We start from the raw sequence: 13,870 nt of genomic DNA, 5'->3' as shown, positions 1-13,870 counted from the left end.
AACATCAGCGTCGAGCTCAAGACCGATCAGAACCGGCCGGTAGATTTCAAGTTCGGGAAAGTGGTTGCGACGTTACATTTTAAACCGTGTAAAACAGTGAGCTGAAAAATGATGGTGGTGGAGCCTCACCCTGATCTTTATCGATTTGTAAGTTATTATGAAGATCAAGTGGGAAGTGGCCTGCCAGGATTTCATGGAGCCCCCATGATGTACGGTAGGGGGCTGGGATCCATATTTTCAAAACTATTTAGGTTTGTGACGCCGATGGTTAAAAAAGGTTTTACCATTGCAAAACCTCATCTTCAAAACGCCGCTAAGAACATAGCATCTGACGTGGTCAGCAGGGTTGTTCGGCGCGTGAGAGGTTCAGAGGAAGAGAACCAAGAAGGATCAGGACTTATGCTTCTCGCTCGACGAGCCGGGAAGAGACCCCCCGGGCGTCGCGTAGCAGCTCATAAAAAGCGCAAGTCAACCGCTAATAGTAATTCAGTGCAGAGAAGAAGGTCCAGAGGAAGGAAGGCCGAAGATATTTTCTCCTGAAAATGGCTCTATTACATCACAAATCACCAGAATGCAGCATGACGGAACTGGACTTATTTGCTGCTCCGGTGACGCAGATGTCTATCGAGCAGAGTCAGTATACAGAGATTTCCCCTTTATCGGCTCTCACGGACACCGGTCCCATAGAATTTTTCATCCCAGGAGATGGAGAGAAATATCTGGATCTAGCCAACACTCTGCTATTCCTGCGTCTACAAATTACTAACGAGGATGGGACAAACTTGGCACAGGACGCTCGTGTGGGCCTGATCAACTATCCCCTCAACACCATTTTCTCACAGGTCGACGTGACCCTGGGAGATAGATTAATCTCTCAGTCCAGCGCTACACACCCCTACAGAGCTTTGATAGAGCTTTTATTGAACTACAGTCATGAAACACTTGCTAGTCAGTGTTCAGCCGGTCTGTTTTATAAAGACACAGCCGGATTTATGGATTCAACCGTGGTGGCGGCTGACGGTCCGAATCGGGGTCTGGTTAAAAGAGCTCAGTTTAGTGCTGCCTCGAGCGAGTTTCACGTGATGGGCCCCCTGCACGGGGACATCTTCTTTAGCGAGAGACTTCTTTTGAACAGCGTCGACTTGCGGATTAAACTAACTCGGGCGAGTGACGCTTTCTGTCTGATGAGTCAGGCCAACGCCAACTTCCGCCTCAAAATACTGGGAGCTTCTCTGTTTATGAAAAAAGTAACCGTGTCCCCCGCAGTGGCTCTGATGAAAGGCAACGCCCTCTACCCCATGTCGAGAATTAATGTGAAAACCTATTCCATTCCTCAAAACTCCAGACTATGCAATCAGGAGAACCTGTTTCTGGGTGTCATGCCTAAATACGTTGTTCTGGGGATGGTGAACCATCACGCTTTCACGGGAAGAAGAGATCTCTCGCCTTTCAACTTTACTCACAATGACGTGGAGTACTTGGCTCTGTGTCATAACGGTCGACAAGTACCGGCCAAAGCTTTCCAGCCCCAATTTAACAACGGCATTTCCGTGAGAGAATATTATAACATGTTTACTGCCACTGGGAGACATTTGAAAGATTTACCTCTGACCATCGACCGCGAAGATTTCGAAAGAGGATATACTTTATTTGTTTTCAACCTGAGCCCCGACGAAGATGTGGCGGCTCTTTCCCCAGTATCCAGCGGGAGTTTGAGGCTGGAAATGAGATTTCGAGTCCCCTTACCTCACACTCTGACCCTGGTTGTCTACGCCTGCTACGACTCCATTCTGGAGATCAATTCAAAACGCCAGGTGCTGGTGGATTATTATTGAAACAATGAATTCTACTGAGCTGGAAACACTCCTGAGCGGACTACTGGGTAACGTATTCCGTGGTGTCTGGGCTTCGGATGAATTACCCTCCCTACAACCCTCGCTGCCCGCATACTATATCGTGAACACCCACCCTCGTCATCTGCCAGGAGAGCACTGGCTAGCGCTCACTGTGGAAAAACATGGAAAGGCCACATTCTTTGACTCTTTCGGACTCAGCCCTGAATTTGAATATTATCCTACAAGCATCCTGCGTTTCCTGGAACGTCAACGTGGAATAAAACAGATCCTGCATCACAATCGTCAGCTCCAGCATGAATTATCGGATGTCTGTGGTCAGCACTGTGCATATTATTTGTGTCTGAGAGGAAGCGGCCTATCGTACGCCGACGTGCTATCTCACTATAAAGACGATCCTGTCCGCAACGATGCCATGGTATCTGAATTTGTTAAAAAATATCAAAAATGTCTAGCATACCCCTGCGGCGGGAATTCTAACCAGCTAGCCTGTTCTCTGCAAATGTTTAAAGATTGTTACCGTTTGTGAAAGGAAAAAGTCTGCAACGTTGAACGGATTCAATAAAGCTTTATTATTATTCAATGACTGATTTACAGAGTCTTTATTGTCGTACAATTATCGCAATCATTTATTTATTTTTTGGTGATCTTAAGGAGAGAAATCCGTCCACTCCATAGTCGGACGTTTTTTCTTTTTTCTCCCCCTCATTCGATGAACAGAGGGGGACTCTGCAACAGCAGCAGCAGCAGCAGCAGCAGCGTGCGTCTGCAGGGGGCCAGAGTTTTTGAGTCTCCTGAACTGCTCACGGGCCTGGGGGTTAGTCACAGAGCTCTCGGGAATATTGAGCTCTGACAGAGTACTTAGAAATTCTATCCATCCTTCCGGTGGCTGATCATTCACTTTCTTATAGGAAGAGGTCAGATGTTTTACCAGATCAAGCATATGAGAGCCTCTCACGGCTTTACCCCTGTAGATAAATTCACCTCTCGGCGTCCAGCTACTGGGGCTCTTGGATAGTTTTTTCATCACATACTCTGCGTTTTTTCGACTGCGTGTCGGAAGACTTTTTAAAACATCTTCCTCCTCCCCCACTTCCTGACCTTTCACCTCTGCGTTCTCTGCCTGATGTACCTCTTCTTGCGGTAGACTCAGAGTTATGGGTTGAAGTTCATTCTCCCCTTGTCTGCTGAGGCTGAGATAGCGTTGGAGCAAAGCGTTGTACTTTTTAATTTTTTCATAAGGATTTAAACCTCTCTCCTCTAATATCTCACGCATCTTTACATCCAAATCTTGCTGGGCTGTTTGCCTGATGGTGCTACCTGTAGCAGCCGTGGGTTGACTCAGGCGGTTTAACTGATGCGGGGACACCAAAAACATTTTCTGCGTCGTCTTCAGAGCCATGGGAGTAGGAGGGAGGATTATCGTCTAGCGAGTCCTCCTATTAATTCCCCGATAATAGGAATGGCCGCTGTAAGCAGAGGGAAAAGGAAGCCTCCTGTTTGTAACACCCTGCGTTTACTCTTCACGCTGGCTTTCTTATCGGCAATGAGTCTGATATTTTTCTTATATCTTTTTAACTTCTGATATTGTTGCGGTGAAAGGGGTATATTCCCCTTCAAAAGATTCAGCGCGATCTCACACAACGTCTGGAGAAGATCTGGGGAGCACCCCCTTAATATATCCTTCCGTCTCTTTGGTGTGGCCTTGGCCAGAACTTTAAGCAAGGGTGCGTTTCTTTTCAGACGAGCGCTGGTCATGATTCTTTCTGAATGTACACAACAGGCCACTCATAGGGTAGTAGCCCGTTCTCAGTCTGAACCTGTCTGGACAACGGTGAGTTAAATCCAGTAATAAATAGGAGTGCGGTTGACTAGTGGCATCTTCGAGGCTTTCTAAAAAATATTTTTTTCTGGAGGGAAACATCTGTTGAGCTAGTATATTCATCTGCAGTTTGTCTCTGGGATTTTTGAACAGCACCAGATAATTGGTGTTTAGACCGATGGTTCGACTGAATTTCCCTTGATGAAACACATTCTGAGTGAGCATTATGACGCTCATATTTCGGTGATGCCGGTATTGGGTAAAAATCCTTACCACCTCTGGGTGATCAGATGCTTGAAAGATGACATCATCCAAAATAACCAAGTGTGTTTGGTCGGCTGGAAAAAGAGACTCATCTTCAAAAGAATCCGGTAATCCTTTAATAAATCTCATCTTTTTATTTTTCTTTTGCAGTTCAGTATACAAAGGTTGAAAAGAAGTATAAATCCATACAATATTATTAGGTACATCATTCATGACATGTTCACAGTTTTCCAGAACATTTTTTACAAAAACAGTTTTTCCACATCCACTCGGACCCACCACCAGACACGAAAAAGGAAGCTGCAATCTGGGGTCAAACTCAATCTCTTCTCCTAGAGAGTGTGACATTTTCTGATTAATAACCAAAGGGTTCGGTTCGCCCGCCAGCTAAAAGACGCCTTTTGTCATACACCACCCTGAACCTCTTTTGGAATGAAGAATTTTTCAGGGTGAAGCCTTTTTTATCTCGCACGATGTTCTGCTGAGACACTGTAATGACGGCGTCGCTGAGAGGATTCTCAATGTAACCCTCTACCAACTGTTTAATACTGTTGAAGTTAATTTCTTCACCACTCTGACGGTTCAGTGTGATACCCTTCACGCGCAGTGACACTTTACCCCCTCTGGTCTGATATGCATAACTTTTAGGACCTGCTGCTGCAAACTCTTGAATGTAGTCCCCGCCCAGCTCGTCCGTCAGCTGCCCCAGGTAGTTACCTGTGGGAAGAGGCATCTCCCCCTCTCTGACGACATAAATCAAGCTGTCAGTGTCATAGTCCAGAATCCTTTCGGGATCATGTACCATCTCCATATACCTGTAAAGAGTCAGTCGAGCATAGGATGTGGTAAACGCTGCGATAAAGATGTTATTGCTTTTCCGGGAGGGAGGATGTACCCGTTACCGTACTGCCACTGCACCATAGCCACCTCATCATTCAGAAAGCCAAAATACTTTACATCGTACTGCTCTGAAAACAGAAACTTGAAAAACTCTTCAGGTTTTCTGACGAGGGTGGTCTGACCTAAGTTGGTTCTCTGGGCAAACTTTCCCCAAAAGCTGTTGAGACAAAGTTTGGCAATCTGTCTTTTTGCAGGATTAGGTGCGATTTTACTGGGGTCTAATTCAATACCTTGGTTGGCTGCGTAGTCTCTGATGTAATTTTCTCTGCTAGCCTCATCCGATGCTTCAGGGGGGAAACCAGAAGCCTCCTGTTTACCCTTCAGAAAGGTGTTGATGTAGCCCCTAAAAATGGAGTCACTCTTTTGCTTGAAATGCCAGACTTCTGTTATCTGGGCTACACGGTATCCACTGTCTAGGGCTTTCGTGAATTCAGGCGTCGTCCAGGTACCGGATAGAGCTCTTTCTCCGTCACTATGCATGCCGAACCGGCTTGATGGTTGATCTCAGCGCACACGCGGCAGAGAGTAAACACCAGTTTACCTCGCTCAGTTTTATGTGGTAGAACAGGTAGAAATAGCTTCCGAGGGGGATACACGACAGCTTTAATCAGGCCGAAGTACTCACGCGGATCTTTAAAACCCTGACGGATAATTTGGCCGGTGGCCAAGGGGGTAGTGAAAGTGCGCGTTAACGTACGGATACAAGGATGTAACATCGACGTAACGAACCTGCTCTGTGTCACTTGTCGTGTACCTCAGACAGATGGGACAAGTTCTACCTCCAAACAGCGCATCGCGAGGTTTTAAGGGCTGCGGTGCACTATACTGAAGGAGGAACTGTTTCACTCCGTCATGAGATTTTTTCATTCGGATCCAGTCATGCTCCCATATGAACTGTACCGAGACGTGTAGCTCCGATCGCAGGGTCAGCAGCTTGGCCTGCCAGGCTGAGTGGAGCTGCTCAAAGGGAGTCTGCAACAAACGATTCACTTCAGTAGGCGAGTAACACTTTGGACAGCCGTGAAAAAAACACCCGAGAAACTCCCATGCTTTTTTAACACCGTCAGTCTCTGCATAGCCGTCAACAAAGTATTTCCCCAGTTTTTTCTCTCCTCCGTTCAGAGCGTGTCGAATAGCGACGTTTTCGTTCTGCGAGACCCACTCTAACCACTGGATGCCAGAGTCGGAGTAGTTTTTGAATTGCCGGTTGTAGTTATCGGCGGGCGGTAGAGCCAGAGTGTTTGGAGGGAGGAAATTTGTCTTAAAGACTTTCATGCAGGTGGAAGCGATTGTAATGCACGTAAAGGGGTCAACGCGTGTCTCTCGAATGAATTCTTCGCGAAACTTTAAGCATGATGCTGCCAGGATTTCAGTATCGAGATTGCAGTAAAGCACCGCCTCTTTTTTGAAATCAAATGTACAGCCAGCTTTAGTGGCGTACCAGGCATTGAACTTTTTCAGCGTGTCCGAAGGCATCCTGTCTACGCCGTAAGTGTCTGGGGGAGGGTAAGGGCCTACATAATTTAAGTGAGCCTCTGAACTGAAAAGGTGGGGGAAGAAACCTTTGCTTAGTTCCTGGTCGCGTGGAGCATTCACAGCATCAAGGCCCATGGCTGCGGGCATATCTGCTAGGCGCATGGTTAAAAAGGAAAGCGAGTCAATGTATGTTTGACGGAACGCCTCATCCACCATCTGCAACACCTTGCTGCCCTGCATGATTATACGGGGTGCCATACCTTGCTGAATTATATGATTGAGAAGCAGGTAACTGTCGAAACCCTTAGCGTTGTGAGCTATGAAGATGCAGCCTCTGTATTTCTGTTTTCTGAAGTGTTTAAAGAAGCTAGCTGTGCAACTCATGCCCCAGGAACCCCACTTCTTTCCAAGCATAGACTGTGTACTGATGTAAAATGGGATGTGTCTGCCTGTTCCATCTACAAATGTTTCAAAATCATAAAACACTATGCGGTTCGAATAATCAGTCTCGACCTTCAAAGGAGTCATGTAACACAGATGATCCTTTACGGAACAGACCGGACATGTCTTAGCTCGACATTTGTGCTGGGTGCTGCCGCTGATGGCTGAGTAATACACCACTTTGCAGGTATTGCACTTTTTAATTGTACCGCAGTTGCTGGCGGCTGTACCGGCGGTGGGGCGGTGACGAGGTATTTTATGTTTTAAATAACACGTGTCGGATCGACACGTCATATTACAATCGGGGCAATTAATCAGTTTAGTCTCGGTTTTTGTGCAGTCTGAGGTGAAGCATACAGAACAACGGCCCGGGCACTGATGCTGCCATAAGTTAGTAAAACCTGTGTGGCAGTAACCGCAGACGTACCGTGCACCTAGAAATGTTTTCAGGTTGGTGATACCATAGTAATGGTTCTGATGGAGGAAGAGATAGAGGGTTTTAGGATGCATTCCTTCAGATGTTTGGAATTTAGACAGGGCCCGCTCACCGTCTGCTCTGAAGAAGACGACGATTTTGCAATCTAAAGCCTGTTCAAATTTGATAATATCATTAAAAGTCACAGGCGTGTCGTCCGCTAACCCCGCATGATTCTGTAGCACTTTAGCGTGCTCAGTGGCCTGACGCGTGGTTAATTCACGGTTTAAAAGCTGAGCGAGGTTAATGGCAAAGCAGAGCTGGTTGCCAGGATTGATGACAATGTTCAGGCAATGGGCTTTTTTCCTGCAGATTTCATCGTCAAAAATGGTTTGCAGTTTTCTTTTAACACCCCCTCTAGGACTACGTACCACCTGCACAAGTAACTCCATCTCATCTTCCGGCATAATGGCCATGTTTGATTGCACAAGGCGGTCGAGAGCCTCTTGAACATGGTTTAGAGGTAGACTGCCGTTGTGTGTGACTATGACAGAGGCGCTGTTTGATCTTTCCCCCCTTAATTCTAGTTGCAGCACATCCCCCTGTCTGGCATAGGATACAGCCCGTTCAACCGCTGCTTGGAGAGTCTCCATCACATTAAGATAAAACTCTGCGTAATTACTCACAGGATTGGGAAAGTTGAAATTTAGCATCTGTCTTATTTCAATGTTATTAAACCTATCTCTGGAGACCCTCCCGGGGGATTCAGGATTTTGACCCGCACCCCTCTGAGCGGCTGGTGTTGTAGGTGGGAAGTACGAGGACGGACCGGGTAACGGATCGTTTACGGGTAAAAGGTTAGACGGACCAGGCACGGAATCTTCGGTTGGACGAACAGAGGGAACCTGCGTCGGCCGAGGTAATGGTACATTAGATGGACAAACGACGCGGGGTTGGGAGGGAGGAGGTAAGAGCTCCGGGAGTGGAGGACTGGACAAAGCTTCTCTTAAACGTTGAAGGGCTACATCGATACTTTCCAAATTTTGAAAATCAGAAGGTTCGTTGCGAGCCTGAGGCTCGTTTGAAATCTCTAAAGGCTGTAATTCAAGCGGCGGAGGTAAAAGCTCGGGGGATGGAGGACTGGACGGAGCTTCTCTTAAACGCTGAAGGGCTACATCGATACTTTCCAAATTCTGTAAATCCGAAGGTTCGTGGCGAGCCTGAGGCTCGTTTGAAATCTCTAATTGTTGTTGTATTTCAACCAGTGGAGGTAAAGTTTGCGGGTGAGGGATATCGCTTAACACTTCAACCATAGACTGTAAAGATAACAGAGCTGACTGCGAGACCGAAGACTGTAAAGATAACAGAGCTGACTGCGAGACCGAATTTTCCCCTTGATCATTCATCATTACAACACACACGACTCTACCTAGTCAACGCTGAGGTCAATTCACAAACAGAAGTCAGTATTTTCCAAAAAGTTTTCACAACCTTCCCTCTCGATAGACCCCGACGTCCTGAAGCTGATCTCCTCGTATTCCTCCTGCCGCTTCTTCTAGTGGAATGCTTCAGTCTGGGGTATGGCCTGGAGTCTACAGAATAGATAAAGAAGTATTTATTTTATTTAGCTGATTAGCTATTATTTATTTTAAGTTTGTATAAAATTTGTATTTTATTTGTACCGTCAGTCACGGCTTTCTCTGGCGCTTCTGGTATGCTAATTTCGGATCTAGATGGTCCTCCGTCAGTGTCAGCTTCTTTAGCTATCAGAATCATGTTAAAATATCACAATGAGTGACATGGCTTACTTATAATCATTTAGTTTCTTAAAAAAATAAATAAATAATAATTCTTACTGTTAGCCGGTTGTCTGACTTGCTTTTCTGGCGTGTCGGGTATGACGAGTAGCGGGTAGACACCGTCTTCGCTGGTACAAGTAGCCTTGTCCACCTTGTGAGCGGGTTCTGGTCTGCACTCTACAAAATGGAGAGAGACGGGTTTAGATTTATTTTACTTATTTATTTAAAATTTATACTTCTTCTTCTTACCGTTAGTCGGAGGTGTCTCGGGCCTGTCTGTTGCATGAATTTCAGATAGAGATAGAAGTCCACTCTCGTTCTCGTAATCCAAAACGCTGTCTAGTATTGCTTCGTCACCTGCTAAAGTATAATACAAGTCAATAGAATCTATCACATACATTCTGGGATACACAGTCAAAGGATAGCGGAAGAGTGTTAGTGCTTCTACCTTCAAACAGTCCGCTCCCTGGCCAGATTACGGTCTGAGAAGGATATACTATAACCAGAAAACAATTTATTATTATAATACTTTAGTGAAACACACACACACACACACATATATAAATATATTCACACATGCAGTTTTGTTTTTGTTTTTTTTTTTTGTTTTTTTTTGTTAAAGGAAAGTAACTAACCATTCTGAACTGATACAGATGCGGTGGATGGGACTACTTCAGGGGTGCCTACAAAAAAAATACAAGAGTAATTCTTGTAAATTTCTGTAAAATGTATAGCCTCATTTGAATGAAATAACTGCCTTACATAAGATGCCCTGGCTGTCCTCATCATATGCACGGCAAAAGAAGGCCGCTTTCTCAGTGTCTGGAAGAAAGGCCCTGTGTTATCCTTATACCGTAACAATGAAACATGTATAAAATCATGTAAGTCTTAAAATGTTACATACAAGAATCCATTTTTGATGCTTTCACGAAAAGATATCTTTATTCTGAAAAACAGGTTCGGAAAAAACTATGTTAGGTGTAGTAAAAGGAATCACCCGCTAATAAAGGTACAGAGATTACTTACCCTCCCCAGAAAAAAGATAATTAGCTTCTTTGGAGACTCTCAGGCAGGACTGATGTGATGTCTTCAGCGGCAGGCCGTGATGAAATGCGCGTATGACATCGACTGACCAGCGGTATTATACGCGACACCGCTGTTTCACCTAACAAAAATACTTTCACATACCCCCCGACTTTCTACCTCGGGGGGTCTTGAAACCGCTGTTTCAGGTAATAAAAATACTTTCACATACCCCCCAACTTTCTACCTCGGGGGTCTTGACACCGCTGTTTTTACCTGATCAAAATACTTGCACATAATCCCCGACTTCCTACCTCGGGGGTCGTGACACCGCTTTTTCACCTAATAAAAAGATTCTCGCATAATCCCCGACTTCCTACCTCGGGGGTCGTGGTACCGCTGTTTCAGGTAATAAAAATACTTTCACATACCCCCCGACTTCCTACCTCGGGGGTCGTGACCCCGCTGACTCATCTTAAAAAAGATTCTCACACAGACCCCGACTTCCTACCCCCAAGGAAAGTGAAATGCCACAACATCCAATCAACGTTGGTTACGCCCACCTTGAAAGTTGCTGACGCCTACTTCCTCAGTCACGCCCACCTTGAAAGTTGGTGACGCACACTTCCTCAGTCACGCCCACTTCCTCAGTCACGCCCACTTGATCGGTCACGCCCACTTTGATCCATCAAATTCATTCGATTAAAAAGTGACAGATGGTGTTTTTCTTTATTTTTCCCATTAGATGATGGGTGATACAGTGCTGATGTGACGTGTTATTCCATTTTGTAACATGAACTCTCTGATTTGTTCACTGACAAAACACTGTGCGTTGTCTGAGACAATCATCTCTGGAAAATGTGTGCTAAAATTGTTCCTAGGACAGTTTATTGTGGCTGCTGAATTAGATGAAATTACTGGGTAGACATCTAACCATTTTATGAGGATGCACATTACACATTACTAAGAACATTTTCCCCATGAAAGGCCCTGCATAGTCTATGTGTAGCCTTCTCTATGGCTTTTCAGGCCACTCCCAGGGGTGGAGTGGTGCACAGGCAGGTGCCTTTCTGTGCTCTTGACATGTGTGACATGCCTGTGCCTTTTTCTCAATGTCCATGTCCATGTTAGGCCACCACATGTACCCTCTGGCCAGTCCTTCCATGCGGCTCATGCCTGGGTGTGACTGATGTAGTTGTTACATCAGGGGAGCTTGTCCCTTCACTGGGATCACAATGCAAGCTCTCCACAGCACACAACTATCCTGTACACTGAGCTCATGTTGAGTCTGTTTATAAGGCATATAGTTACTGTCCAGATTATCAAGCCATCCTTTGAGAACACACAGACTCTTGAGAGTATAGGAGCCTTAGTTGTTTATTGCTGCAGTTGTTCTGATGTTGTCAGAGGCCTCTGTTCTTGGTCCAGCATCAGTACATGTTCCTCTGGTTCTGTCTCCATGGGTTCCTCTGGCAGAGGAAGTCAACTGAGAGCATCAGCATTACCATGGTCTTTACCTGCCCTGTAAAATATAACATACTCATATGCTCTCAACAGCACAGCCCATCTCATTATTCTTTGAGACGCCATCTGTGGGAGAGCTTTCATCTAGTTAAATAAACTTATCGATGGCTTATGATCTGTACAAATCACAAACTTTCTACCATACAGATACTTATGAAAATTCTGCACTCTGAAAATGACAGCTAATCCCTCTTTATCAAGTTAAATAGTTCTTTTCCACAGCGGTGAGTGTGAGGGATGCAAACCCTAAAGTTTTCTCATCACCATCTGCCATACGGTGAGCTAGTACCACTCCAACTCCATATGGAGAGGCATCACAGGAAAGTATCAGTTCTTCCTTCTCACTATAATGCACTAACACACTGCTTGATTGTAAGAACTCGTTTGACTCTTTGAAAGCTTTTTCTTGTTCTTTTCTATTTTCTTGCTATCCTGTCCACTTTGACTTTTGCTGCTCCTAACACTGGTACTACATGATCACCATATGTTTTTAGTTTAATCTTGCACTGGAGCAACCTGGATTTTTTAACACTACAGAATAACCTGTAAAATGCCTGCTCTGACATTATTGTATAGCCACAGCCTGTGTCTACTTTATAGGTTACGTCCTGTCCATTTACTCTCAACACTTGTTTTATTGGTCCTTCTCTGGGAATGATTATTTCTTCCTGCATATTGTGTATGGTAATATTATTATATTTTATGTGGTACATAGTGAAAACTTCCTCCTTATCACTATCCTCCCCTTCCTCCTGCATAAAATTACCGTATTTTCCGGACTATAAGCCACTACTTTTTTCCCACACTTTGAACCATGCGGCTTATGCAAAGATGAGTCTATTTTTTTTTTTTTTTACGATAAATCCTTCACAAAAACTGTCTGCATGCGAAAAGCATTGTTTTCAGCCAGCTTTACCCCGCGATGACATCGACACGGAGAGCAACACCGACACCGACACAGACAGAAAAGGTATGTGACGAAGCTCTTCTGAGTCTGTTCAACTCCGACACTGAAGAAGATGACTTCAGTGGTTTCAGTGCGCAGGAGGAGGATGAACAAACCAATCAATAACTTTTCTGTTTTGTTTGATCAGCACTTTTACTTTTATGTTACAGGGACTGTTCGGAAACTGATCAGTTCAGTTATGTTCATTTAAACTAATCAGTTCAGTAGATATCAGTGGCTTATAGCCCAGTGCAGATTATATATGTACATTTCCATTTTAAGAAAAAAACGGTGTGGGTACGGCTTATATTGAGGTGCACTCTATAGTCCGGAAAATACGGTAGTCAGTTATGACACTTTTCTTTGGCAAACCTGCAGTCCATTGCCAAGTGGTTGTCTCCCTTGCATCTGTAGCATGTCCTCATGTGCTGCTGCATCCTGGCGTGGACATCGTTCACCTTGTGCACCGACCCCGACCCTCGGTTCCATTTTGCATGCTCTCTGGCTCCCTGCAAATCCACAATGTCTGTTTGCCACATCTATTGCCTGTGCAAACTTCAATGCTTTGTCAAAGGTTAACTTGTCCTCTGACAGCAGCCTTTGCTGTATGCCGTCATCATTTGTGCTGCAAACGAGCTGGTCCCTCGACATCACCGTCAACGTATAACCGAAATTACAGTCCAGTGCGAGCTTTCTCAGCTCTGCCACATAGTCAGTAACACTGTCATTGGGCTTCCTGTTCCTTGTATTAAATTTCCACCTCTGCATTGTCTCGCTGGTCCTGGGGTGAAAATGATGTTTTAACAACTTTACCAGATCCTCGTAGCAACGGCCTCCTGGTTTATCCGGGCTAACAGGTTCCTCATCAGGGAATAGGTCTGTGTTCCCACGCCGCTCAGGGGCACAGCTCTTTTACGTTCTGCCTCCGTTATGTTAGTTGTGACAAAAAAGTGGTCCAAAACCTCACAGTACTCTTCCCACGTCAAATTGCCGTCAAATGGCGCCACTGTGCCCACCGCTGGAGCTGCCATTGTTCCTCACTAGCTCTTCTTAGCTAGCAAACACAACAAGACCATCAACAACTTTGCTTACTTGCTAAGCAATTCAATTCAATTCAATTCAGTGCTATTTATATAGTGCCAATAACAATACAAATCGCCTCAAGACGCTTCACAAAAACCAGCCTGCAATCTGCAGACTGGCACTTGACTTCTTGCTGCTGCTTTGCTTTTATCCTCGTCGCCATATGTAACATCAGCTGGTTTCTTCTCTGGAACCTCTTTTATTATCAGTACACATACATACAACCAGTCATGACGGAGAGCAGCTTCATCCAAGCAGTCAGGTACAACACTCAGGGTCCACAACATTGCCCATGCCCCCTACTGGGTCTGGAAAGTAGTTCAC

The 13,870-nt window shown here is 45.2% G+C and overlaps 1 long non-coding RNA gene across 1 annotated transcript; it reads right to left on the bottom strand.

Annotated features, from left to right (window-relative positions):
* Window positions 1-8,905: 8,905 nt before the first annotated feature.
* LOC125011234 lies at window positions 8,906-9,792 on the bottom strand. Its single transcript, XR_007113147.1, has 6 exons — window positions 9,733-9,792; window positions 9,606-9,653; window positions 9,419-9,466; window positions 9,220-9,330; window positions 9,028-9,147; window positions 8,906-8,934 (listed from the first exon to the last, which is right to left on the bottom strand). It is a non-coding gene; the product is annotated as an uncharacterized LOC125011234 (long non-coding RNA).
* Window positions 9,793-13,870: the final 4,078 nt, after the last annotated feature.

This window comes from Mugil cephalus, chromosome 7, assembly GCF_022458985.1.
Source record: "Mugil cephalus isolate CIBA_MC_2020 chromosome 7, CIBA_Mcephalus_1.1, whole genome shotgun sequence".
Classification (NCBI taxonomy): domain Eukaryota; kingdom Metazoa; phylum Chordata; class Actinopteri; order Mugiliformes; family Mugilidae; genus Mugil; species Mugil cephalus.
This window is presented reverse-complemented; position numbering and strand designations above follow the sequence as displayed.